The following is a 12,204-nucleotide window of genomic DNA, read 5'->3' on the forward strand; positions in this document are numbered from 1 at the left end:
CCAAGAATACAAAAGCACCAATTTCATAAACACTAGTCTTTTAGAGCAATATTGATTAACATTTTTCATCCCTGAACACATAAATAGGACATGTCTAGGGCTGTGCCAAATCAAGGTGGCTATTTAGAACTCTACTTATTTCTCCTCTCATAAAAACATATGTTGGAATTCAGCCACATGAATTCATAGGGACAGCCAAATATACGATCTAATTGACTTAAAAAGTAAGACATTCATTCAGTTAAATATTTAATCCCAAATTAATAAGTTACTTGCAGAACATATTAAAATACTGAGAATGCAATCGACTTCAGTATAGTGACAATAAAATATCAAACAAAAACTAGGGAAAGGTGGAGTAAAGGAGGTGGATCATCATAATGTAGATGCAAACTTTACTTCAAAATTACTCATTTAAATACCAGAGGCAATAATTCAAGTGAAAAATAAAATATTCATTGATGAGTTTCAGATCTTCAAAAGATAAACTGGGTTTTACTTATAGCTCACTTCACCTCTTTGGTATGAATTCTTACTTCTGTTTTTCAACTTACACATATTTAAAAAAATAAAGCATTACACATTGAAATATCACTCAGTTCTAAATGAGCTGATTGTAACTTTACAAGTCAACATCGCTTAGTATCTACCCAATCCACTAATTATTTCTGTCAACAAAAATGCTTTCCTAGAGACTGGAGAAACAGCTTAGCAGTTAAGTGTCTGCCTGCAAAGCCAAAGGACCCAGGTTTGATTCCCAAGGACCCATGTTAGCCAGATGCACAAGGAAGCGCACACATCTGGAGTTTGTTTGCAGTGGCTGGAGGTCCTGGTATGCCCATTCTCTCTCTCTCTCTCTCTCTCTCTCTCTCTCTCTCTCTCTCTCTCTCTCTCTCTTTACCTCCCTCCCTCCCTCTTTCTCTGTCAAATAAATAATTAAGTAAAAATATTCTTTAAAAAATGCTTTCCTATTTAATTTAAATAAACATTGCTTGGGTGCTGATTGTTGAGTTTTCACCCTTAAGAATCAGAATTAGGCCTACCAAATCAGAGAGCCAGAGACCCAGAGGCTCCCAACACATCATCCCTCATCACTGAAACAGACCAAAAATGAACCCAACATGGCTCAGGGAAATTTTGCGGAAGAGGGGGCGGAAAGAATGTCAGAGACACATGTTGGGTCATTATATGCAGAGACATTTATCGTACCAATAACTGTGGGCTAACTCCACAATGCACGACCCATTTACATCAACAAGGAAGGTCCAATGGGAGGGTGTAGATCATAGATGAGCCTAAACAATGTTACCAAACTGCCTGTATTTGCTGAAAAGAAAACTAATAAATTAAATTTTAAAAAAAAGAATCAGAATTAGGGCTAGAGAGATGGCTTAGTGATTAAGATCTTGCATGCAAAGCCAAATGACTTAAGTTCAATTTCCCATGTAAATCCATGTGCACAGGGTGGTGCATGCATCAAGAGTTTGCTTGCAGTGGCTAGAGACTCTACCATGCCCATATGTATTCATTTTCTCTTTCTTTCTCTCTCTCTCTCTCTCTCTCTCTCTCTCTCTCTCTGTCAAATAAATAAATAAATAAATATTTTTGAAGAATGAGTTAGAATTAGATTCCATTTGGAGGGGTTCCCACAAGGTAAGAGCATATAGGTTGAAGTTATAAACACATTAGCTCAAATCCTGACTTAGCAGGTCACTAGATGTGCCATCTTATACCTGGCTACTGACTCCTAACTGTGTGCCTTAATTCATTCCTTCATAAAGTGGACATAATGATACTTCACCTCATTCAATTCTTTACCTGTCAAGAATTGAATGAGATAGTCCTGCATAAATCACTTCATATACCTTCTGCCATATATCTGGTACTCAATAAATGCTATGACTCATATATTCACATTTAGTTAAATTTCTAATGATCCAACTGACCATTCAGTGGAAAGTCTAGGACAGAATCATTTGCTTAACTCCAAGGAGGCAGCAACGTGGTCTTATGTCCTGTATATAACCAATACCTTTGCACTTTGAAGACCCCATATTGAAACACTACCCATTACTGTCTACTGGGCTTCTGCTCTGGCACTGCTGTATACACAGCTCTTTGTTTAATAGCAAGAAAACCTGGCTATTATTAACATTAGTTTATCAAAAATAACTTGGGCATTTTAAACTTTTTACTCAAAAATCTGGAGAGATAACTCCAGTAGCAATATGCTTGCCCTTCAAGCATGAGATCGGAGCTCAGAACCCCAGCATCCATGGAAAAGCCAGCTGCAGCAGCACATGCCTGTCACCCCAACGCTGGGGAGGCACAGACAGAAGGATCTTTAGGCTTCTCTGGCTAACTAGGGTAGCAGAATTGATGACCTCTAGGTTCAATGAGAAACTCTGTCTCAAAAAATAAAGTTGGGGGCTGGAGAGATGGCCAACATTTAAGTGCTTTCCTGTAAAGCCTAAAGACCCAAGTTCAAGGCTCAATTCCCCAGAACTCACGTTAGCCAGATGCACAAGGGAGCACACGTGTTTGGAGTTCGTTTGCAGTGGCTAGAGACCCTGGCATGCCCATTCTCTCTCTTTCTCTCTCTGCCTCTTTCTCTCTCTGTCACTCTCAAATAAATAAAAATAAATAAGTAAACAAACAAAAATAAAGTGGGAAGTGATTGAGGAAGACATCAGTGTTGACTTCTGACTACATGTGCACTCATCCACACACAAACATGAACACACACCACACACACACACACACACACACACACACACACACACATATACACACACACAAGCACACATGAGTATGCATATACACAAAATCACATAGGACTTGCAACACTGCAATCTATAAAAGTAAAAACTGAGGGGCTGGAGAGATGGCTTAGCAGGTAAGCACTTGCCTGAAAAGCCGAAGGACCTAGTTTGAGGCTCAATTCCCCAGTACCCACGTTAGCCAGATGCACAAGGGGGTTCATGCATCTGTAGTTCATTTGCAAGGGCTGGAGACCCTGGGACACCCATTCTCTGTCTCTCTCTATCTGCCTCTTTCTCTGTCTGTTGCTCTCAAATAAATAAAAATAAACAAAAAAAATTAACAAAAGTAAGAACTGAGGGATGATGGGCATTGGTATTAGTTGCAATTGTAGAGTATTTTTGTTTAGTATATTTAACTTTCGATGCATTGATTCTGGTAAAATGTTAATATCCCCACTATCACTTTCTATTCACATTGAATGAACACTAACTGTGTACCAGGTACTGTATGAAGTGATTTGTATTGCATTATTTCAACTAACTCCTGTGAGAAGCCTAACATAGTTCAGTTAAGTACAGTGATGGTTGTTTTATTGGCTAAGAAATATCACTGAGGTTTTGCATTAGTGTAAAGGACAAACTTATCCAGATCAAGAGTCAAATCACCTTTCTCAGAACCCACAAATAGAAACTGATAAGGTGACAAGAAGTAAATAAAATTCATCAGTGTGATCTCAAAATACTTGCTGCTTCTCTCCTAACCTGGAGCTTGTGCACATCAGGAAAACGGTGCACCCTATAATGAAGAGGGTGGCTTCAATAGGGTGGTGAGGTACAGTAGCCAAAGATTTGCCTCCACCACCAAAGTCCCCAAGCTACTATCTATCAGGTGCTAGAAGAATGGGAGAGCTTTGTGTTGTCTATGAACCTCAGCTGCCCATCAACCAGAGATTCTATAGCACCTCTTTCATGGAATGTTTGAGAGGATTAACTGAACACAAGAAATTTAAAGTACAAAAAGTATTAAACAGTGTCTGGTGTGAATTATAATTATGACCATTATGATTGTCTTTTTGAGCCATCAGGAAAAGGGAATCATGGTACTTGCGAAAGGTTACTAAATAATTAGGTTACTTTCCACATTTTAAGAAACTAGATGCAAGAAAATTGCCTTCCTGAAGAGTCCACAGCTCTTGGTGACATCAATAGTCCCCTTATGGGACAATTACCACTAGTATAAACAAATCAGTTTTCTAAATCTCTGTGCTTACTTGAACTAACTAGAAATGAGAATTTGTTCAAAGTAATAAGCAGGAGGTTCAAAGATGTAGTAACAACCAGCCTTCTCCAGGATATCCACATTCAAAACCAGGAGAAACATAGATGAAAAGGACGGGAGCTAAACCCATTAAGCTTCCTCCATCCTTGTGAGTAGGAATTATCAAACCCAGGGTATCCCCAAATCTGTGACATTTGTCAACCGAGTCCTGCTGCCAGGAAATCCCAGAAAGTTCACAAGAGGACATCAACACAGTTTCTCTCTGTGAATTCCTCCAAATACATCAAAACTCCAAAAGAGAGATTCAAACCCAAGGTGCTCATTTTCTTACAAGTTTATATGTGAGATGCCAGAATACTGAGGTCAAGAAGCTGGGTTTGTAACACCAGTCATGGAAATTTCCTGTCCTTAGCTGGCTGGGAGAGAGGATGAAATGCTGGGGTTCTCAAATTAGACAGTCTTAAAACAGAAGCTTCTATTTTGGCAAAGATTCATTAATATTCATTACAAGTCCAACTTCTCATACCTGAGGTAGCTATACATAATGCTTTAATTCTGACTTATAAAAAGTATTTTTAAAGACACATTCTTTATACTTGTATCATCTATAATTACAGTTCACAGCTTTCTTTTTGGACATCAGGTACAGCATGCTGTCTTAATCATACTGTTCAGCTCACAGCCTGTTATTAGCTCTGGCCTGTGCAAGGCACAACCTTGTTTTATGCTCCTCTAATTCTCTATCCCACTCGCATTCCTCTCTTGTGCCTTGGCCAAGTATTGTCATGTGTTTGATGTCTATCTTTCTGTTCCCATGAGTCCTTGAAACATGACTGCACTTCTCCTTTTTTGGCATGTTCCTTCTCCTATGAAATACATTTTGTTCTTGTTATTTGTTGTTTGACTAAGCAACATGTTTTTAAGGTTAATCTACTTTAGGAACATCTAATTCTTTGATGCTGGCAGCTGTACAGACTGACTCTGTGTTCCCACCATGTTGGATCTAATGTGTCTTTCCTTGAGGGACTCTCCATACATTTTGGGAACAAATGACCAGATTGTTCAGTCCAGATTGCTTCTGCAAGAGAATGGTGGTACTATTAGATAGGCCATGTGGTCACCTGCTGAGGGATCTCCCCTACAGAGCAGTAGTCATATACTTTCACCGAGCTACTATCCAGTTACTCACCTCAGTCCAGGACTAGTCTACACTGTCATCTGTGCACATCATTTTCATATGTTTGACTGAAGATATGTTCTTAAGATTTTTTTTAAATTTTATATGAGCTTCTCTTTATCTCAAACAAAATTAATTAATATATTCATTTCTCTGCACAACTAAGTGTTGCATCAGCAAAGGCATACACATGGACACATTTACAAATCTTTTCTTAATGAAGAGATAGTTTATTATATACATATTGCTGATCACTAAAATTATTCAACTAGAGTTCATAAGTTGAATCAACAAACTCCAAAAGCAGTTCATCTCCCACTGACCCAAATCCAAAAGGATAGTGACATATTACCTTCCAGAACAATTGTTTCACTATATGAAGAGACTACACATAGGCTATCCTATACCAGAAACCCTGCCAAACTGATAGGCAAACTTTAAATATCCAAAATCCAGTTTAATTCTAACCACACTTACCTGTGTGACTGAAAAGCCTAACCAGGGAAAGAAAAGCTGTGGAGTGCTATCCCTGCACTGGCCCCTCACCCTGATTTCTCAACTTTGTATGGGTTCCTGGATAGAGAGCACCTTCACTGGTGCACAAAATGTAAGAAATTTAGGACTTGCTTATGTATAGGCGTATCTCAGAGATACTGTAGGTTTGATCCCAGACTACCTCAAGATAGCAAATATTGCAATAATGTGAACATAAGAATAAAGCTAGTGCACATTTTTTGGTTCCTGAGTGCATATAAAAGTTAGATTTACATGATGCAGTAACCTATTAAGTATGCAATGGCATTGTGTCTAAAAACATGTGTATTCATTAATTTTAAAATAGTGTATTGTTCAGAGTTGCTAAATGTCATGCTGACCTTCAATGAGTCCTAACCTTTGTGTTGGCGGACAGTGTTGCTTTGGCGTTAGGGCCTGTTGGCAAGCCAGGGTGCTGGTTGCTGAAGACTCAGGTGACTGTAGTAATTTCTTCAAATAAAACAATGAAATTTGTCACATCAATTGATTTTCCTTTCATGAAAGACTCATCTATATTGTACGATGGTGTTTGGTAGCATTTACCCAGAGTAGAACTTCTTTCAAATTTTATCAGCCTTCTCAAACATGCTACTGACTTAACAATTGAGCTTATGTAACACTCTGTGTCCTTTGCTATCATTTCAATTATGTCCAAACATGTCATAACACTACTGTACTCTTTCTTCCAAAGCTCTTCATCTGATCCACTTTTGTAAGTTTGTATTGAACATATATGAATATAAAATCATGATCAACATCCCATCCTACAACCTGCTTGTGTCCTCCCCCCACACCCCCTACCACAAAATCCCTTTTCTTTCCAACTAGTTCCCATTCTATTTTGATGTCATCATTTTTTAGTCCTGTTATACCAGTCTTGTGTATGTAGCTTTAGCCATGGTGATGTCATAAGTGTCATGACTACTTTGTGTCTGGAAGACAGTATTGCAACGCATTCCTCCCTTCCTTTGGCTCTTATCTTCTTTCTCCCCACCACCTCTTCCACAATGGTCCCCTAGCCTCAGGAGGGTAGGATAAAGATGTCTCACTTAGTACTAAGCACTCCACTTTCTCTTCTTCTCAGCAGTTTGATGACTTTTAAGTCTCCCCAATGGTCACTGCTAACTAAAAAGTAAAGCTTATCTAACCTAAACGGAGAAGAGCATTAATATGTGCACATAAACATAAGTGATTATACTGCAGTTTAACAGGCATACTATATTCATTTAGCCAAATAATAGTAGTAGTTTTCCTCCTAGGATCACAGGCTTGTGATGGGTTTTCAGTAGCAGGCATAAATTCCTTCCTATGGAGTGGGCCTCAAAGATACTTAGAGAGCAGTTGAGTTTCCTGATAATAGTCATGCCACCATTGCACCGGTTTGCACATTTGGCCTAGCTGACCAGGTGTGAAATTGCCAGGGGCCACTGATGACTTTTTCCCCCCAAAAGGCTGCATAGCTCTTTCCAGCATCATTGTGACAGCTAGTCAACATTGAGGAGGCTTCCAGCTCAGCTCTAGCTTGATTTCTCCATCAGCTCAAATTTGATCAAGAAATTGTAAACATTCCTTCCTGTCTTTGGGCTCCACTTCTAATCCTGGCTCTCTTGATCTTTCCATCGCGTCTGTAGGTACTCCCTACACCGGAGTCAGAAATCCCTCAAAGTCATCCCTGCAGGTGGGAGTCAACTTCTTTCAAACTCCCACTAACCCTGACATTTGAACCTCCTCTCTGATTCACACATGGTCATGATAGCATCTAGAATGTGACTCTTTCCCATGTTTTTAATGGGCTTTGCTTCACTCAGCTCCATTAGAGACATCACTATGGCAGCCTTCATCTTGCAAGATTTACTGGAAGTCACACTGACCCCTTAATCCATAGGCTGAAGAATGGGTGTTACGTCAGCAGATATGAAAACAACATCAAGTCTCATTCTACATCTCCTTCAGAGCTTTTGAGTGACAAAATACTGTGTTAATGAGCAGGGATGTTTTGTTTGTTTTTCTTTTCAGCAATAGCTCTCAACAGTAGGCTTAGCATATCCAGTAAACCATGTTGCAAACAGACATACTGTTACGTAGGGCTTGTTGTTCCAGGTATAGACCACAGAGAGTATCTTTTCAGATGCTAAATGAGTATTTTGTATAAAACTAAGCAACATGAGCTGAATGGTATGCTCCCAAAATTCATAAATGGAAATTCTAATCTTCAATGTCACTATTCAAAGATAACATCTTATTAATTTATTTATGAGGAGGGAGAGAGAGAGAATTGGCACACCTGAGCCTCTTACTACTCAAACTAACTCAAGATCCACTTTGTGACACTGGCCTTGTATGGAGAACTGAACCTGGGATGGTAAACTTTGCAGGAAATGTGTGCTTAACCATGGAGCAGTCTCCCTAACCCCAAAAGACCACATCATTAAGTAGATACCTAAGGTCAAATGAAATCATAAGGGTAGGATTGTAATCCAATAGCAAGAAGGAAACCATCTCCAAGACAAATAGACATCCAGAGAAATCAGATCTTAGACATCTAGACTCCAGAACTAAGACTAAATTGAGTTCTGTTGTATAAGCCTCTTAAGTCTCAGATATTTTGTTATGGTGGAATGAACTGATTAAACAGAATTGTAAAGGAAAAAAAATCAACTTGCAGATTGTATTCTACCCACTCTATTTGTTCTTGTTTACTTAGAAGCTGCTAAATTCAGTCCATTTAGATGATTTATATGGAAAGTTCACATTATGATTGTATATTTGTCAGGTTTTCCTCATATTCCTAATAGGTTTTGCTTAATCTATTTAAATGTTCTGGTGTTTATAGCATACAGGTTTATAATTTACTCATAAATTTTCCCTCCCATAATTGCATAATGTTTCTATTTATCTTGTTAATGTGTCTATTTTATCTAGTCTGTTTAGCTTTACTTGTATTAGTTATGATCTAATATTACTATCACAACTATTGCATTTCCCTTGATCCCAGTTGTACCTGAGAACAATTTATTTTTATTACTCTGCTCTAAGTGATCCTTGTTAAAATATATATATTATTGGAGTTTTTGTTTTGACCTAATACAACTGTTTTTAATATTTAAATAAACAAATCAGTCTTTTAATGCTTACTTTAGTAGGCTTTATCTTTTCCATAATGTTTAGTATTGATCTAATTTTACAGCTTCCTTTTTTAACCTTTCTTCATTCTGGGCCTCATTAAATAAGGATGGGATTTATATATCTTTGTTCATCTTTACTTGGACATTCTAGCTCTATATTTCGACCAATGGCAACTTTCTTTTCTGAACTATGTCAATCATTTTTCCTATTGAGCTGCCCTTTATCCCAGTCAGTTCCTACCTTAAGCCAATTTCACTAAATTTTTATTTTAGCTTCTATCTTCTCCAACCAAATGGAATCTTTAGCATTATTTTACTTCCTATTTTATTATTTACTTTTCTTCTTGCTTTGACAAAACACCTGACTAAAGCTACTTGAAGGAAGGAAGAAGGATTTATTTTGCCTATTTTGGTTAAAGAATAGACACAGTAGACAACGGCAGGGAAGGCATTGCTGCAGATAATTAAAACAGCTTAAGCCGGGCGTGGTGGCGCACGCCTTTAATCCCAGCACTCGGGAGGCAGAGGTAGGAGGATTGCCATGAGTTCAAGGCCACCCTGAGATGACAGAGTTAATTCCAGGTCAGCCTGGACCAGAGTGAGACCCTACCTCGAAAAACCAAAAAAAAAAAAACAGCTGGTCACACTGAGGCCAGAGTTAGGCAGTAGAGAGAGATGGATGCTGGTATTCAGCTGGCTTGTTCCCTTTGTGTTCAGTCTGGGGCCCCGCCTCATGGTACTTTGCCACCCTCATCCAAGGTGAGTTTTCCCTCTTCAGCTAAGTCTCATAGATACACCCAAAGATACGTCTCCTAAGTGATTCCATATCTCATCAAGTTCACAATCAAAACCATCCATCAAACTTATCAATATGCCCTACAAAAAATAACTAGATTTGGTTTAGATAATTCAGTCTTGTAATTTCAGACCGCTATTGCACCCACCCACTACTACATTATTGGTTTCTTTCAATGTTTTTTTGGTTTATATCTCTGTAGTCTCGTCAGGTACTCTATCATATCAAATTAAACATATGTGCTGCAAATTTCATTGGCTACTATTTGTCTCTCCATCCTCTCTTCTGTTAACATTCTCTTCTGCCTTATTATGTTTTAGGTGGAGTGCTTCCTCTAATCCTTTCCTAGATAAAACAAGAAGATAACACTTTTTAACACCCCCCCCCACCACTTTGTACGTAATAATGAATTATTTATTGTTGTGAGATGAATCCTAACCTTTGAATATCAGCCCCATTTCTCCTCATGAGTCTAGTGACAAGTCTGATACCATTCTGATTTCTGCTTTAAAAATAACTTGTTCTTTTGGATTGAATGAACCATGATTTATTGAAAGACTATAATTTCTGTTGGAAAGCCTATTCTCTGGTTTAAAATTTTTGATTGACAGCTGGGTAATGATTCATTTAATTACTTGCCACATAAGTATGTGAGAGCCTGAGTTTGAATCCCTAGCAACTTTGCAAATACTAGACATGGCAGCACACGCCTATAATACCAGCTCCAGGGAGGTAAAGACAGGCGGACCCCTCATGAAAACAGGGTAGCTAGACCAGCCAAAGTGATGAGATCTGGGTTCAATGAGAGTTGCTGTCTCAATAATTAAGGTGGAGAGCAATTGAAAAGACGTCCACCATTGACTTCTTACCTACAAACATATACCCACATGCACATACAAAGAATGTATATCACACTGCAAAAAATGATAAATAACAAAATAAACTTAAAATTCAACTGCAAAATGACATCTTCATGTATATATGGGGTGCAGTATGATGTCGTGATTCATATGTATCTTGGAAAGTAGTCAACTAGGGGTAATCAACATATATATCATCTTAAATCTTTTTACTTTGAGTTATTTGATTATGTTTCCATCCCATCATTTTCTTTTGTCCCCTCTCCTCCATCCCCATCCTCTGAGGACCCACTTCTTTAAAGGTAGTCCTTCCTCTGTTTTGTGATCTTATTCTTTTGACACCCTCCTCCCTTGATGTCAAGATGTTGATGGACTCAGAACAGTGGGGTCTTGTGGGGGTATGGATAACCACCTGGGGGTTGTGAGTGCACTGGTCAGTTCATATTGTAAGGGCAACACCTCAAAGCACACCTGAGCTCCCTGTGGCTCTTGCATTCTTTCCACATCCACTTTATTAATGTTTCCTGAGCCTTGGAGAGCATAATCAAAATCTCCTTTAGTGGTAAGCTCTCCACAGCCTCTTATTTTCTCCTGTGATGAGTTTTGAGGCTTCTCAGTGTCTACTGCCACCTACATGAAGACAATTCTCTGGCTAGTAGTGACAGCAGCACTCATCTTCAATGCACCACTACCTCTGCAATGTTCCCTGAGCCCTCGTGGGTATGTCAGAGGTGACTTATCCAGTGCTAAGCACTCAGCTTTTATTGTCTTTTTTGGCAGATGATAGGACTTTATTATGACATGTTCAAAACCACAAAGTATCCTGATGCCCAGCAATGAAAGCTGGGGGTGAATGAATCTATACATTTACTTCATGCTGTTGAGGAGCTTGTGGGCCACACAGTGGTCCCATGCATGCAGGAAATCAAAGGGCTCTTCTGCTCAGTCCTCCTCTGCTCGCACTTGAGTGAACACATGCTCATCACATAGCTCCAGCTGCTCCAGGGTCTTTACAGGTTTCTTCCATCTGCTCTCATTGCTCTCTCACTGTTGTTAAGGGATCTGCTAATTCCTCCTCCTCTTTCTCTTCATTCTTTTCGGGGTCTCTGGATCCAGTCAGCATCATTCTTTGGTCTTCCAACCCCATGTCAGGTTATGTTTCTGGAGTCTACATCACAAAACAACACCAGGACTTAATCCACTTCAGAATCAAGAAGGAGTTGTAAGGGTCACTCAGGGGATATCTAGTGATGTCACTCAGCATTTTCTTGTTGTTGGCATTTTAAAGAGTCTTGTGTCTCTCTGGCATTTGCTGCCATCTGTAAAAGGAAGGTTCTGTAACCAAAAGTGAAATAAGCATTCATCAAATATCATAAATATACACACTTAGAAGGCTTTTTGATGAGTATAGAGCTTCTGCTTACCCAAAGAACCATGGAAGCTTCCCTCTGGGGTCTGTCACCTTCAGAGCCATAGGCTTCTGATTTGAATCTTAGTATCATGTGTGAATTCCCTCAGGCACTGAGCAGGGCCTCATATGCAATCAGAGAGCAGATGATTGCACTCATAACTTATATGCCACTATTGTTCCCATGGGTACCTCTTGCCTGGCTATTTGATTCTGTAGCTTGCAGGATTTACTGCTCTTTATACTGCAGGTGACTTTTCCCT

At 39.0% G+C, this 12,204-nt stretch overlaps 1 pseudogene; it reads right to left on the reverse strand.

Moving 5' to 3' along the window:
• Positions 1–11,400: 11,400 nt before the first annotated feature.
• LOC101606362 lies at positions 11,401–11,680 on the reverse strand (annotated as a pseudogene).
• Positions 11,681–12,204: the final 524 nt, after the last annotated feature.

Source organism: Jaculus jaculus, chromosome 12 (assembly GCF_020740685.1).
Source record: "Jaculus jaculus isolate mJacJac1 chromosome 12, mJacJac1.mat.Y.cur, whole genome shotgun sequence".
NCBI classification, from domain to species: Eukaryota; Metazoa; Chordata; class Mammalia; order Rodentia; family Dipodidae; genus Jaculus; species Jaculus jaculus.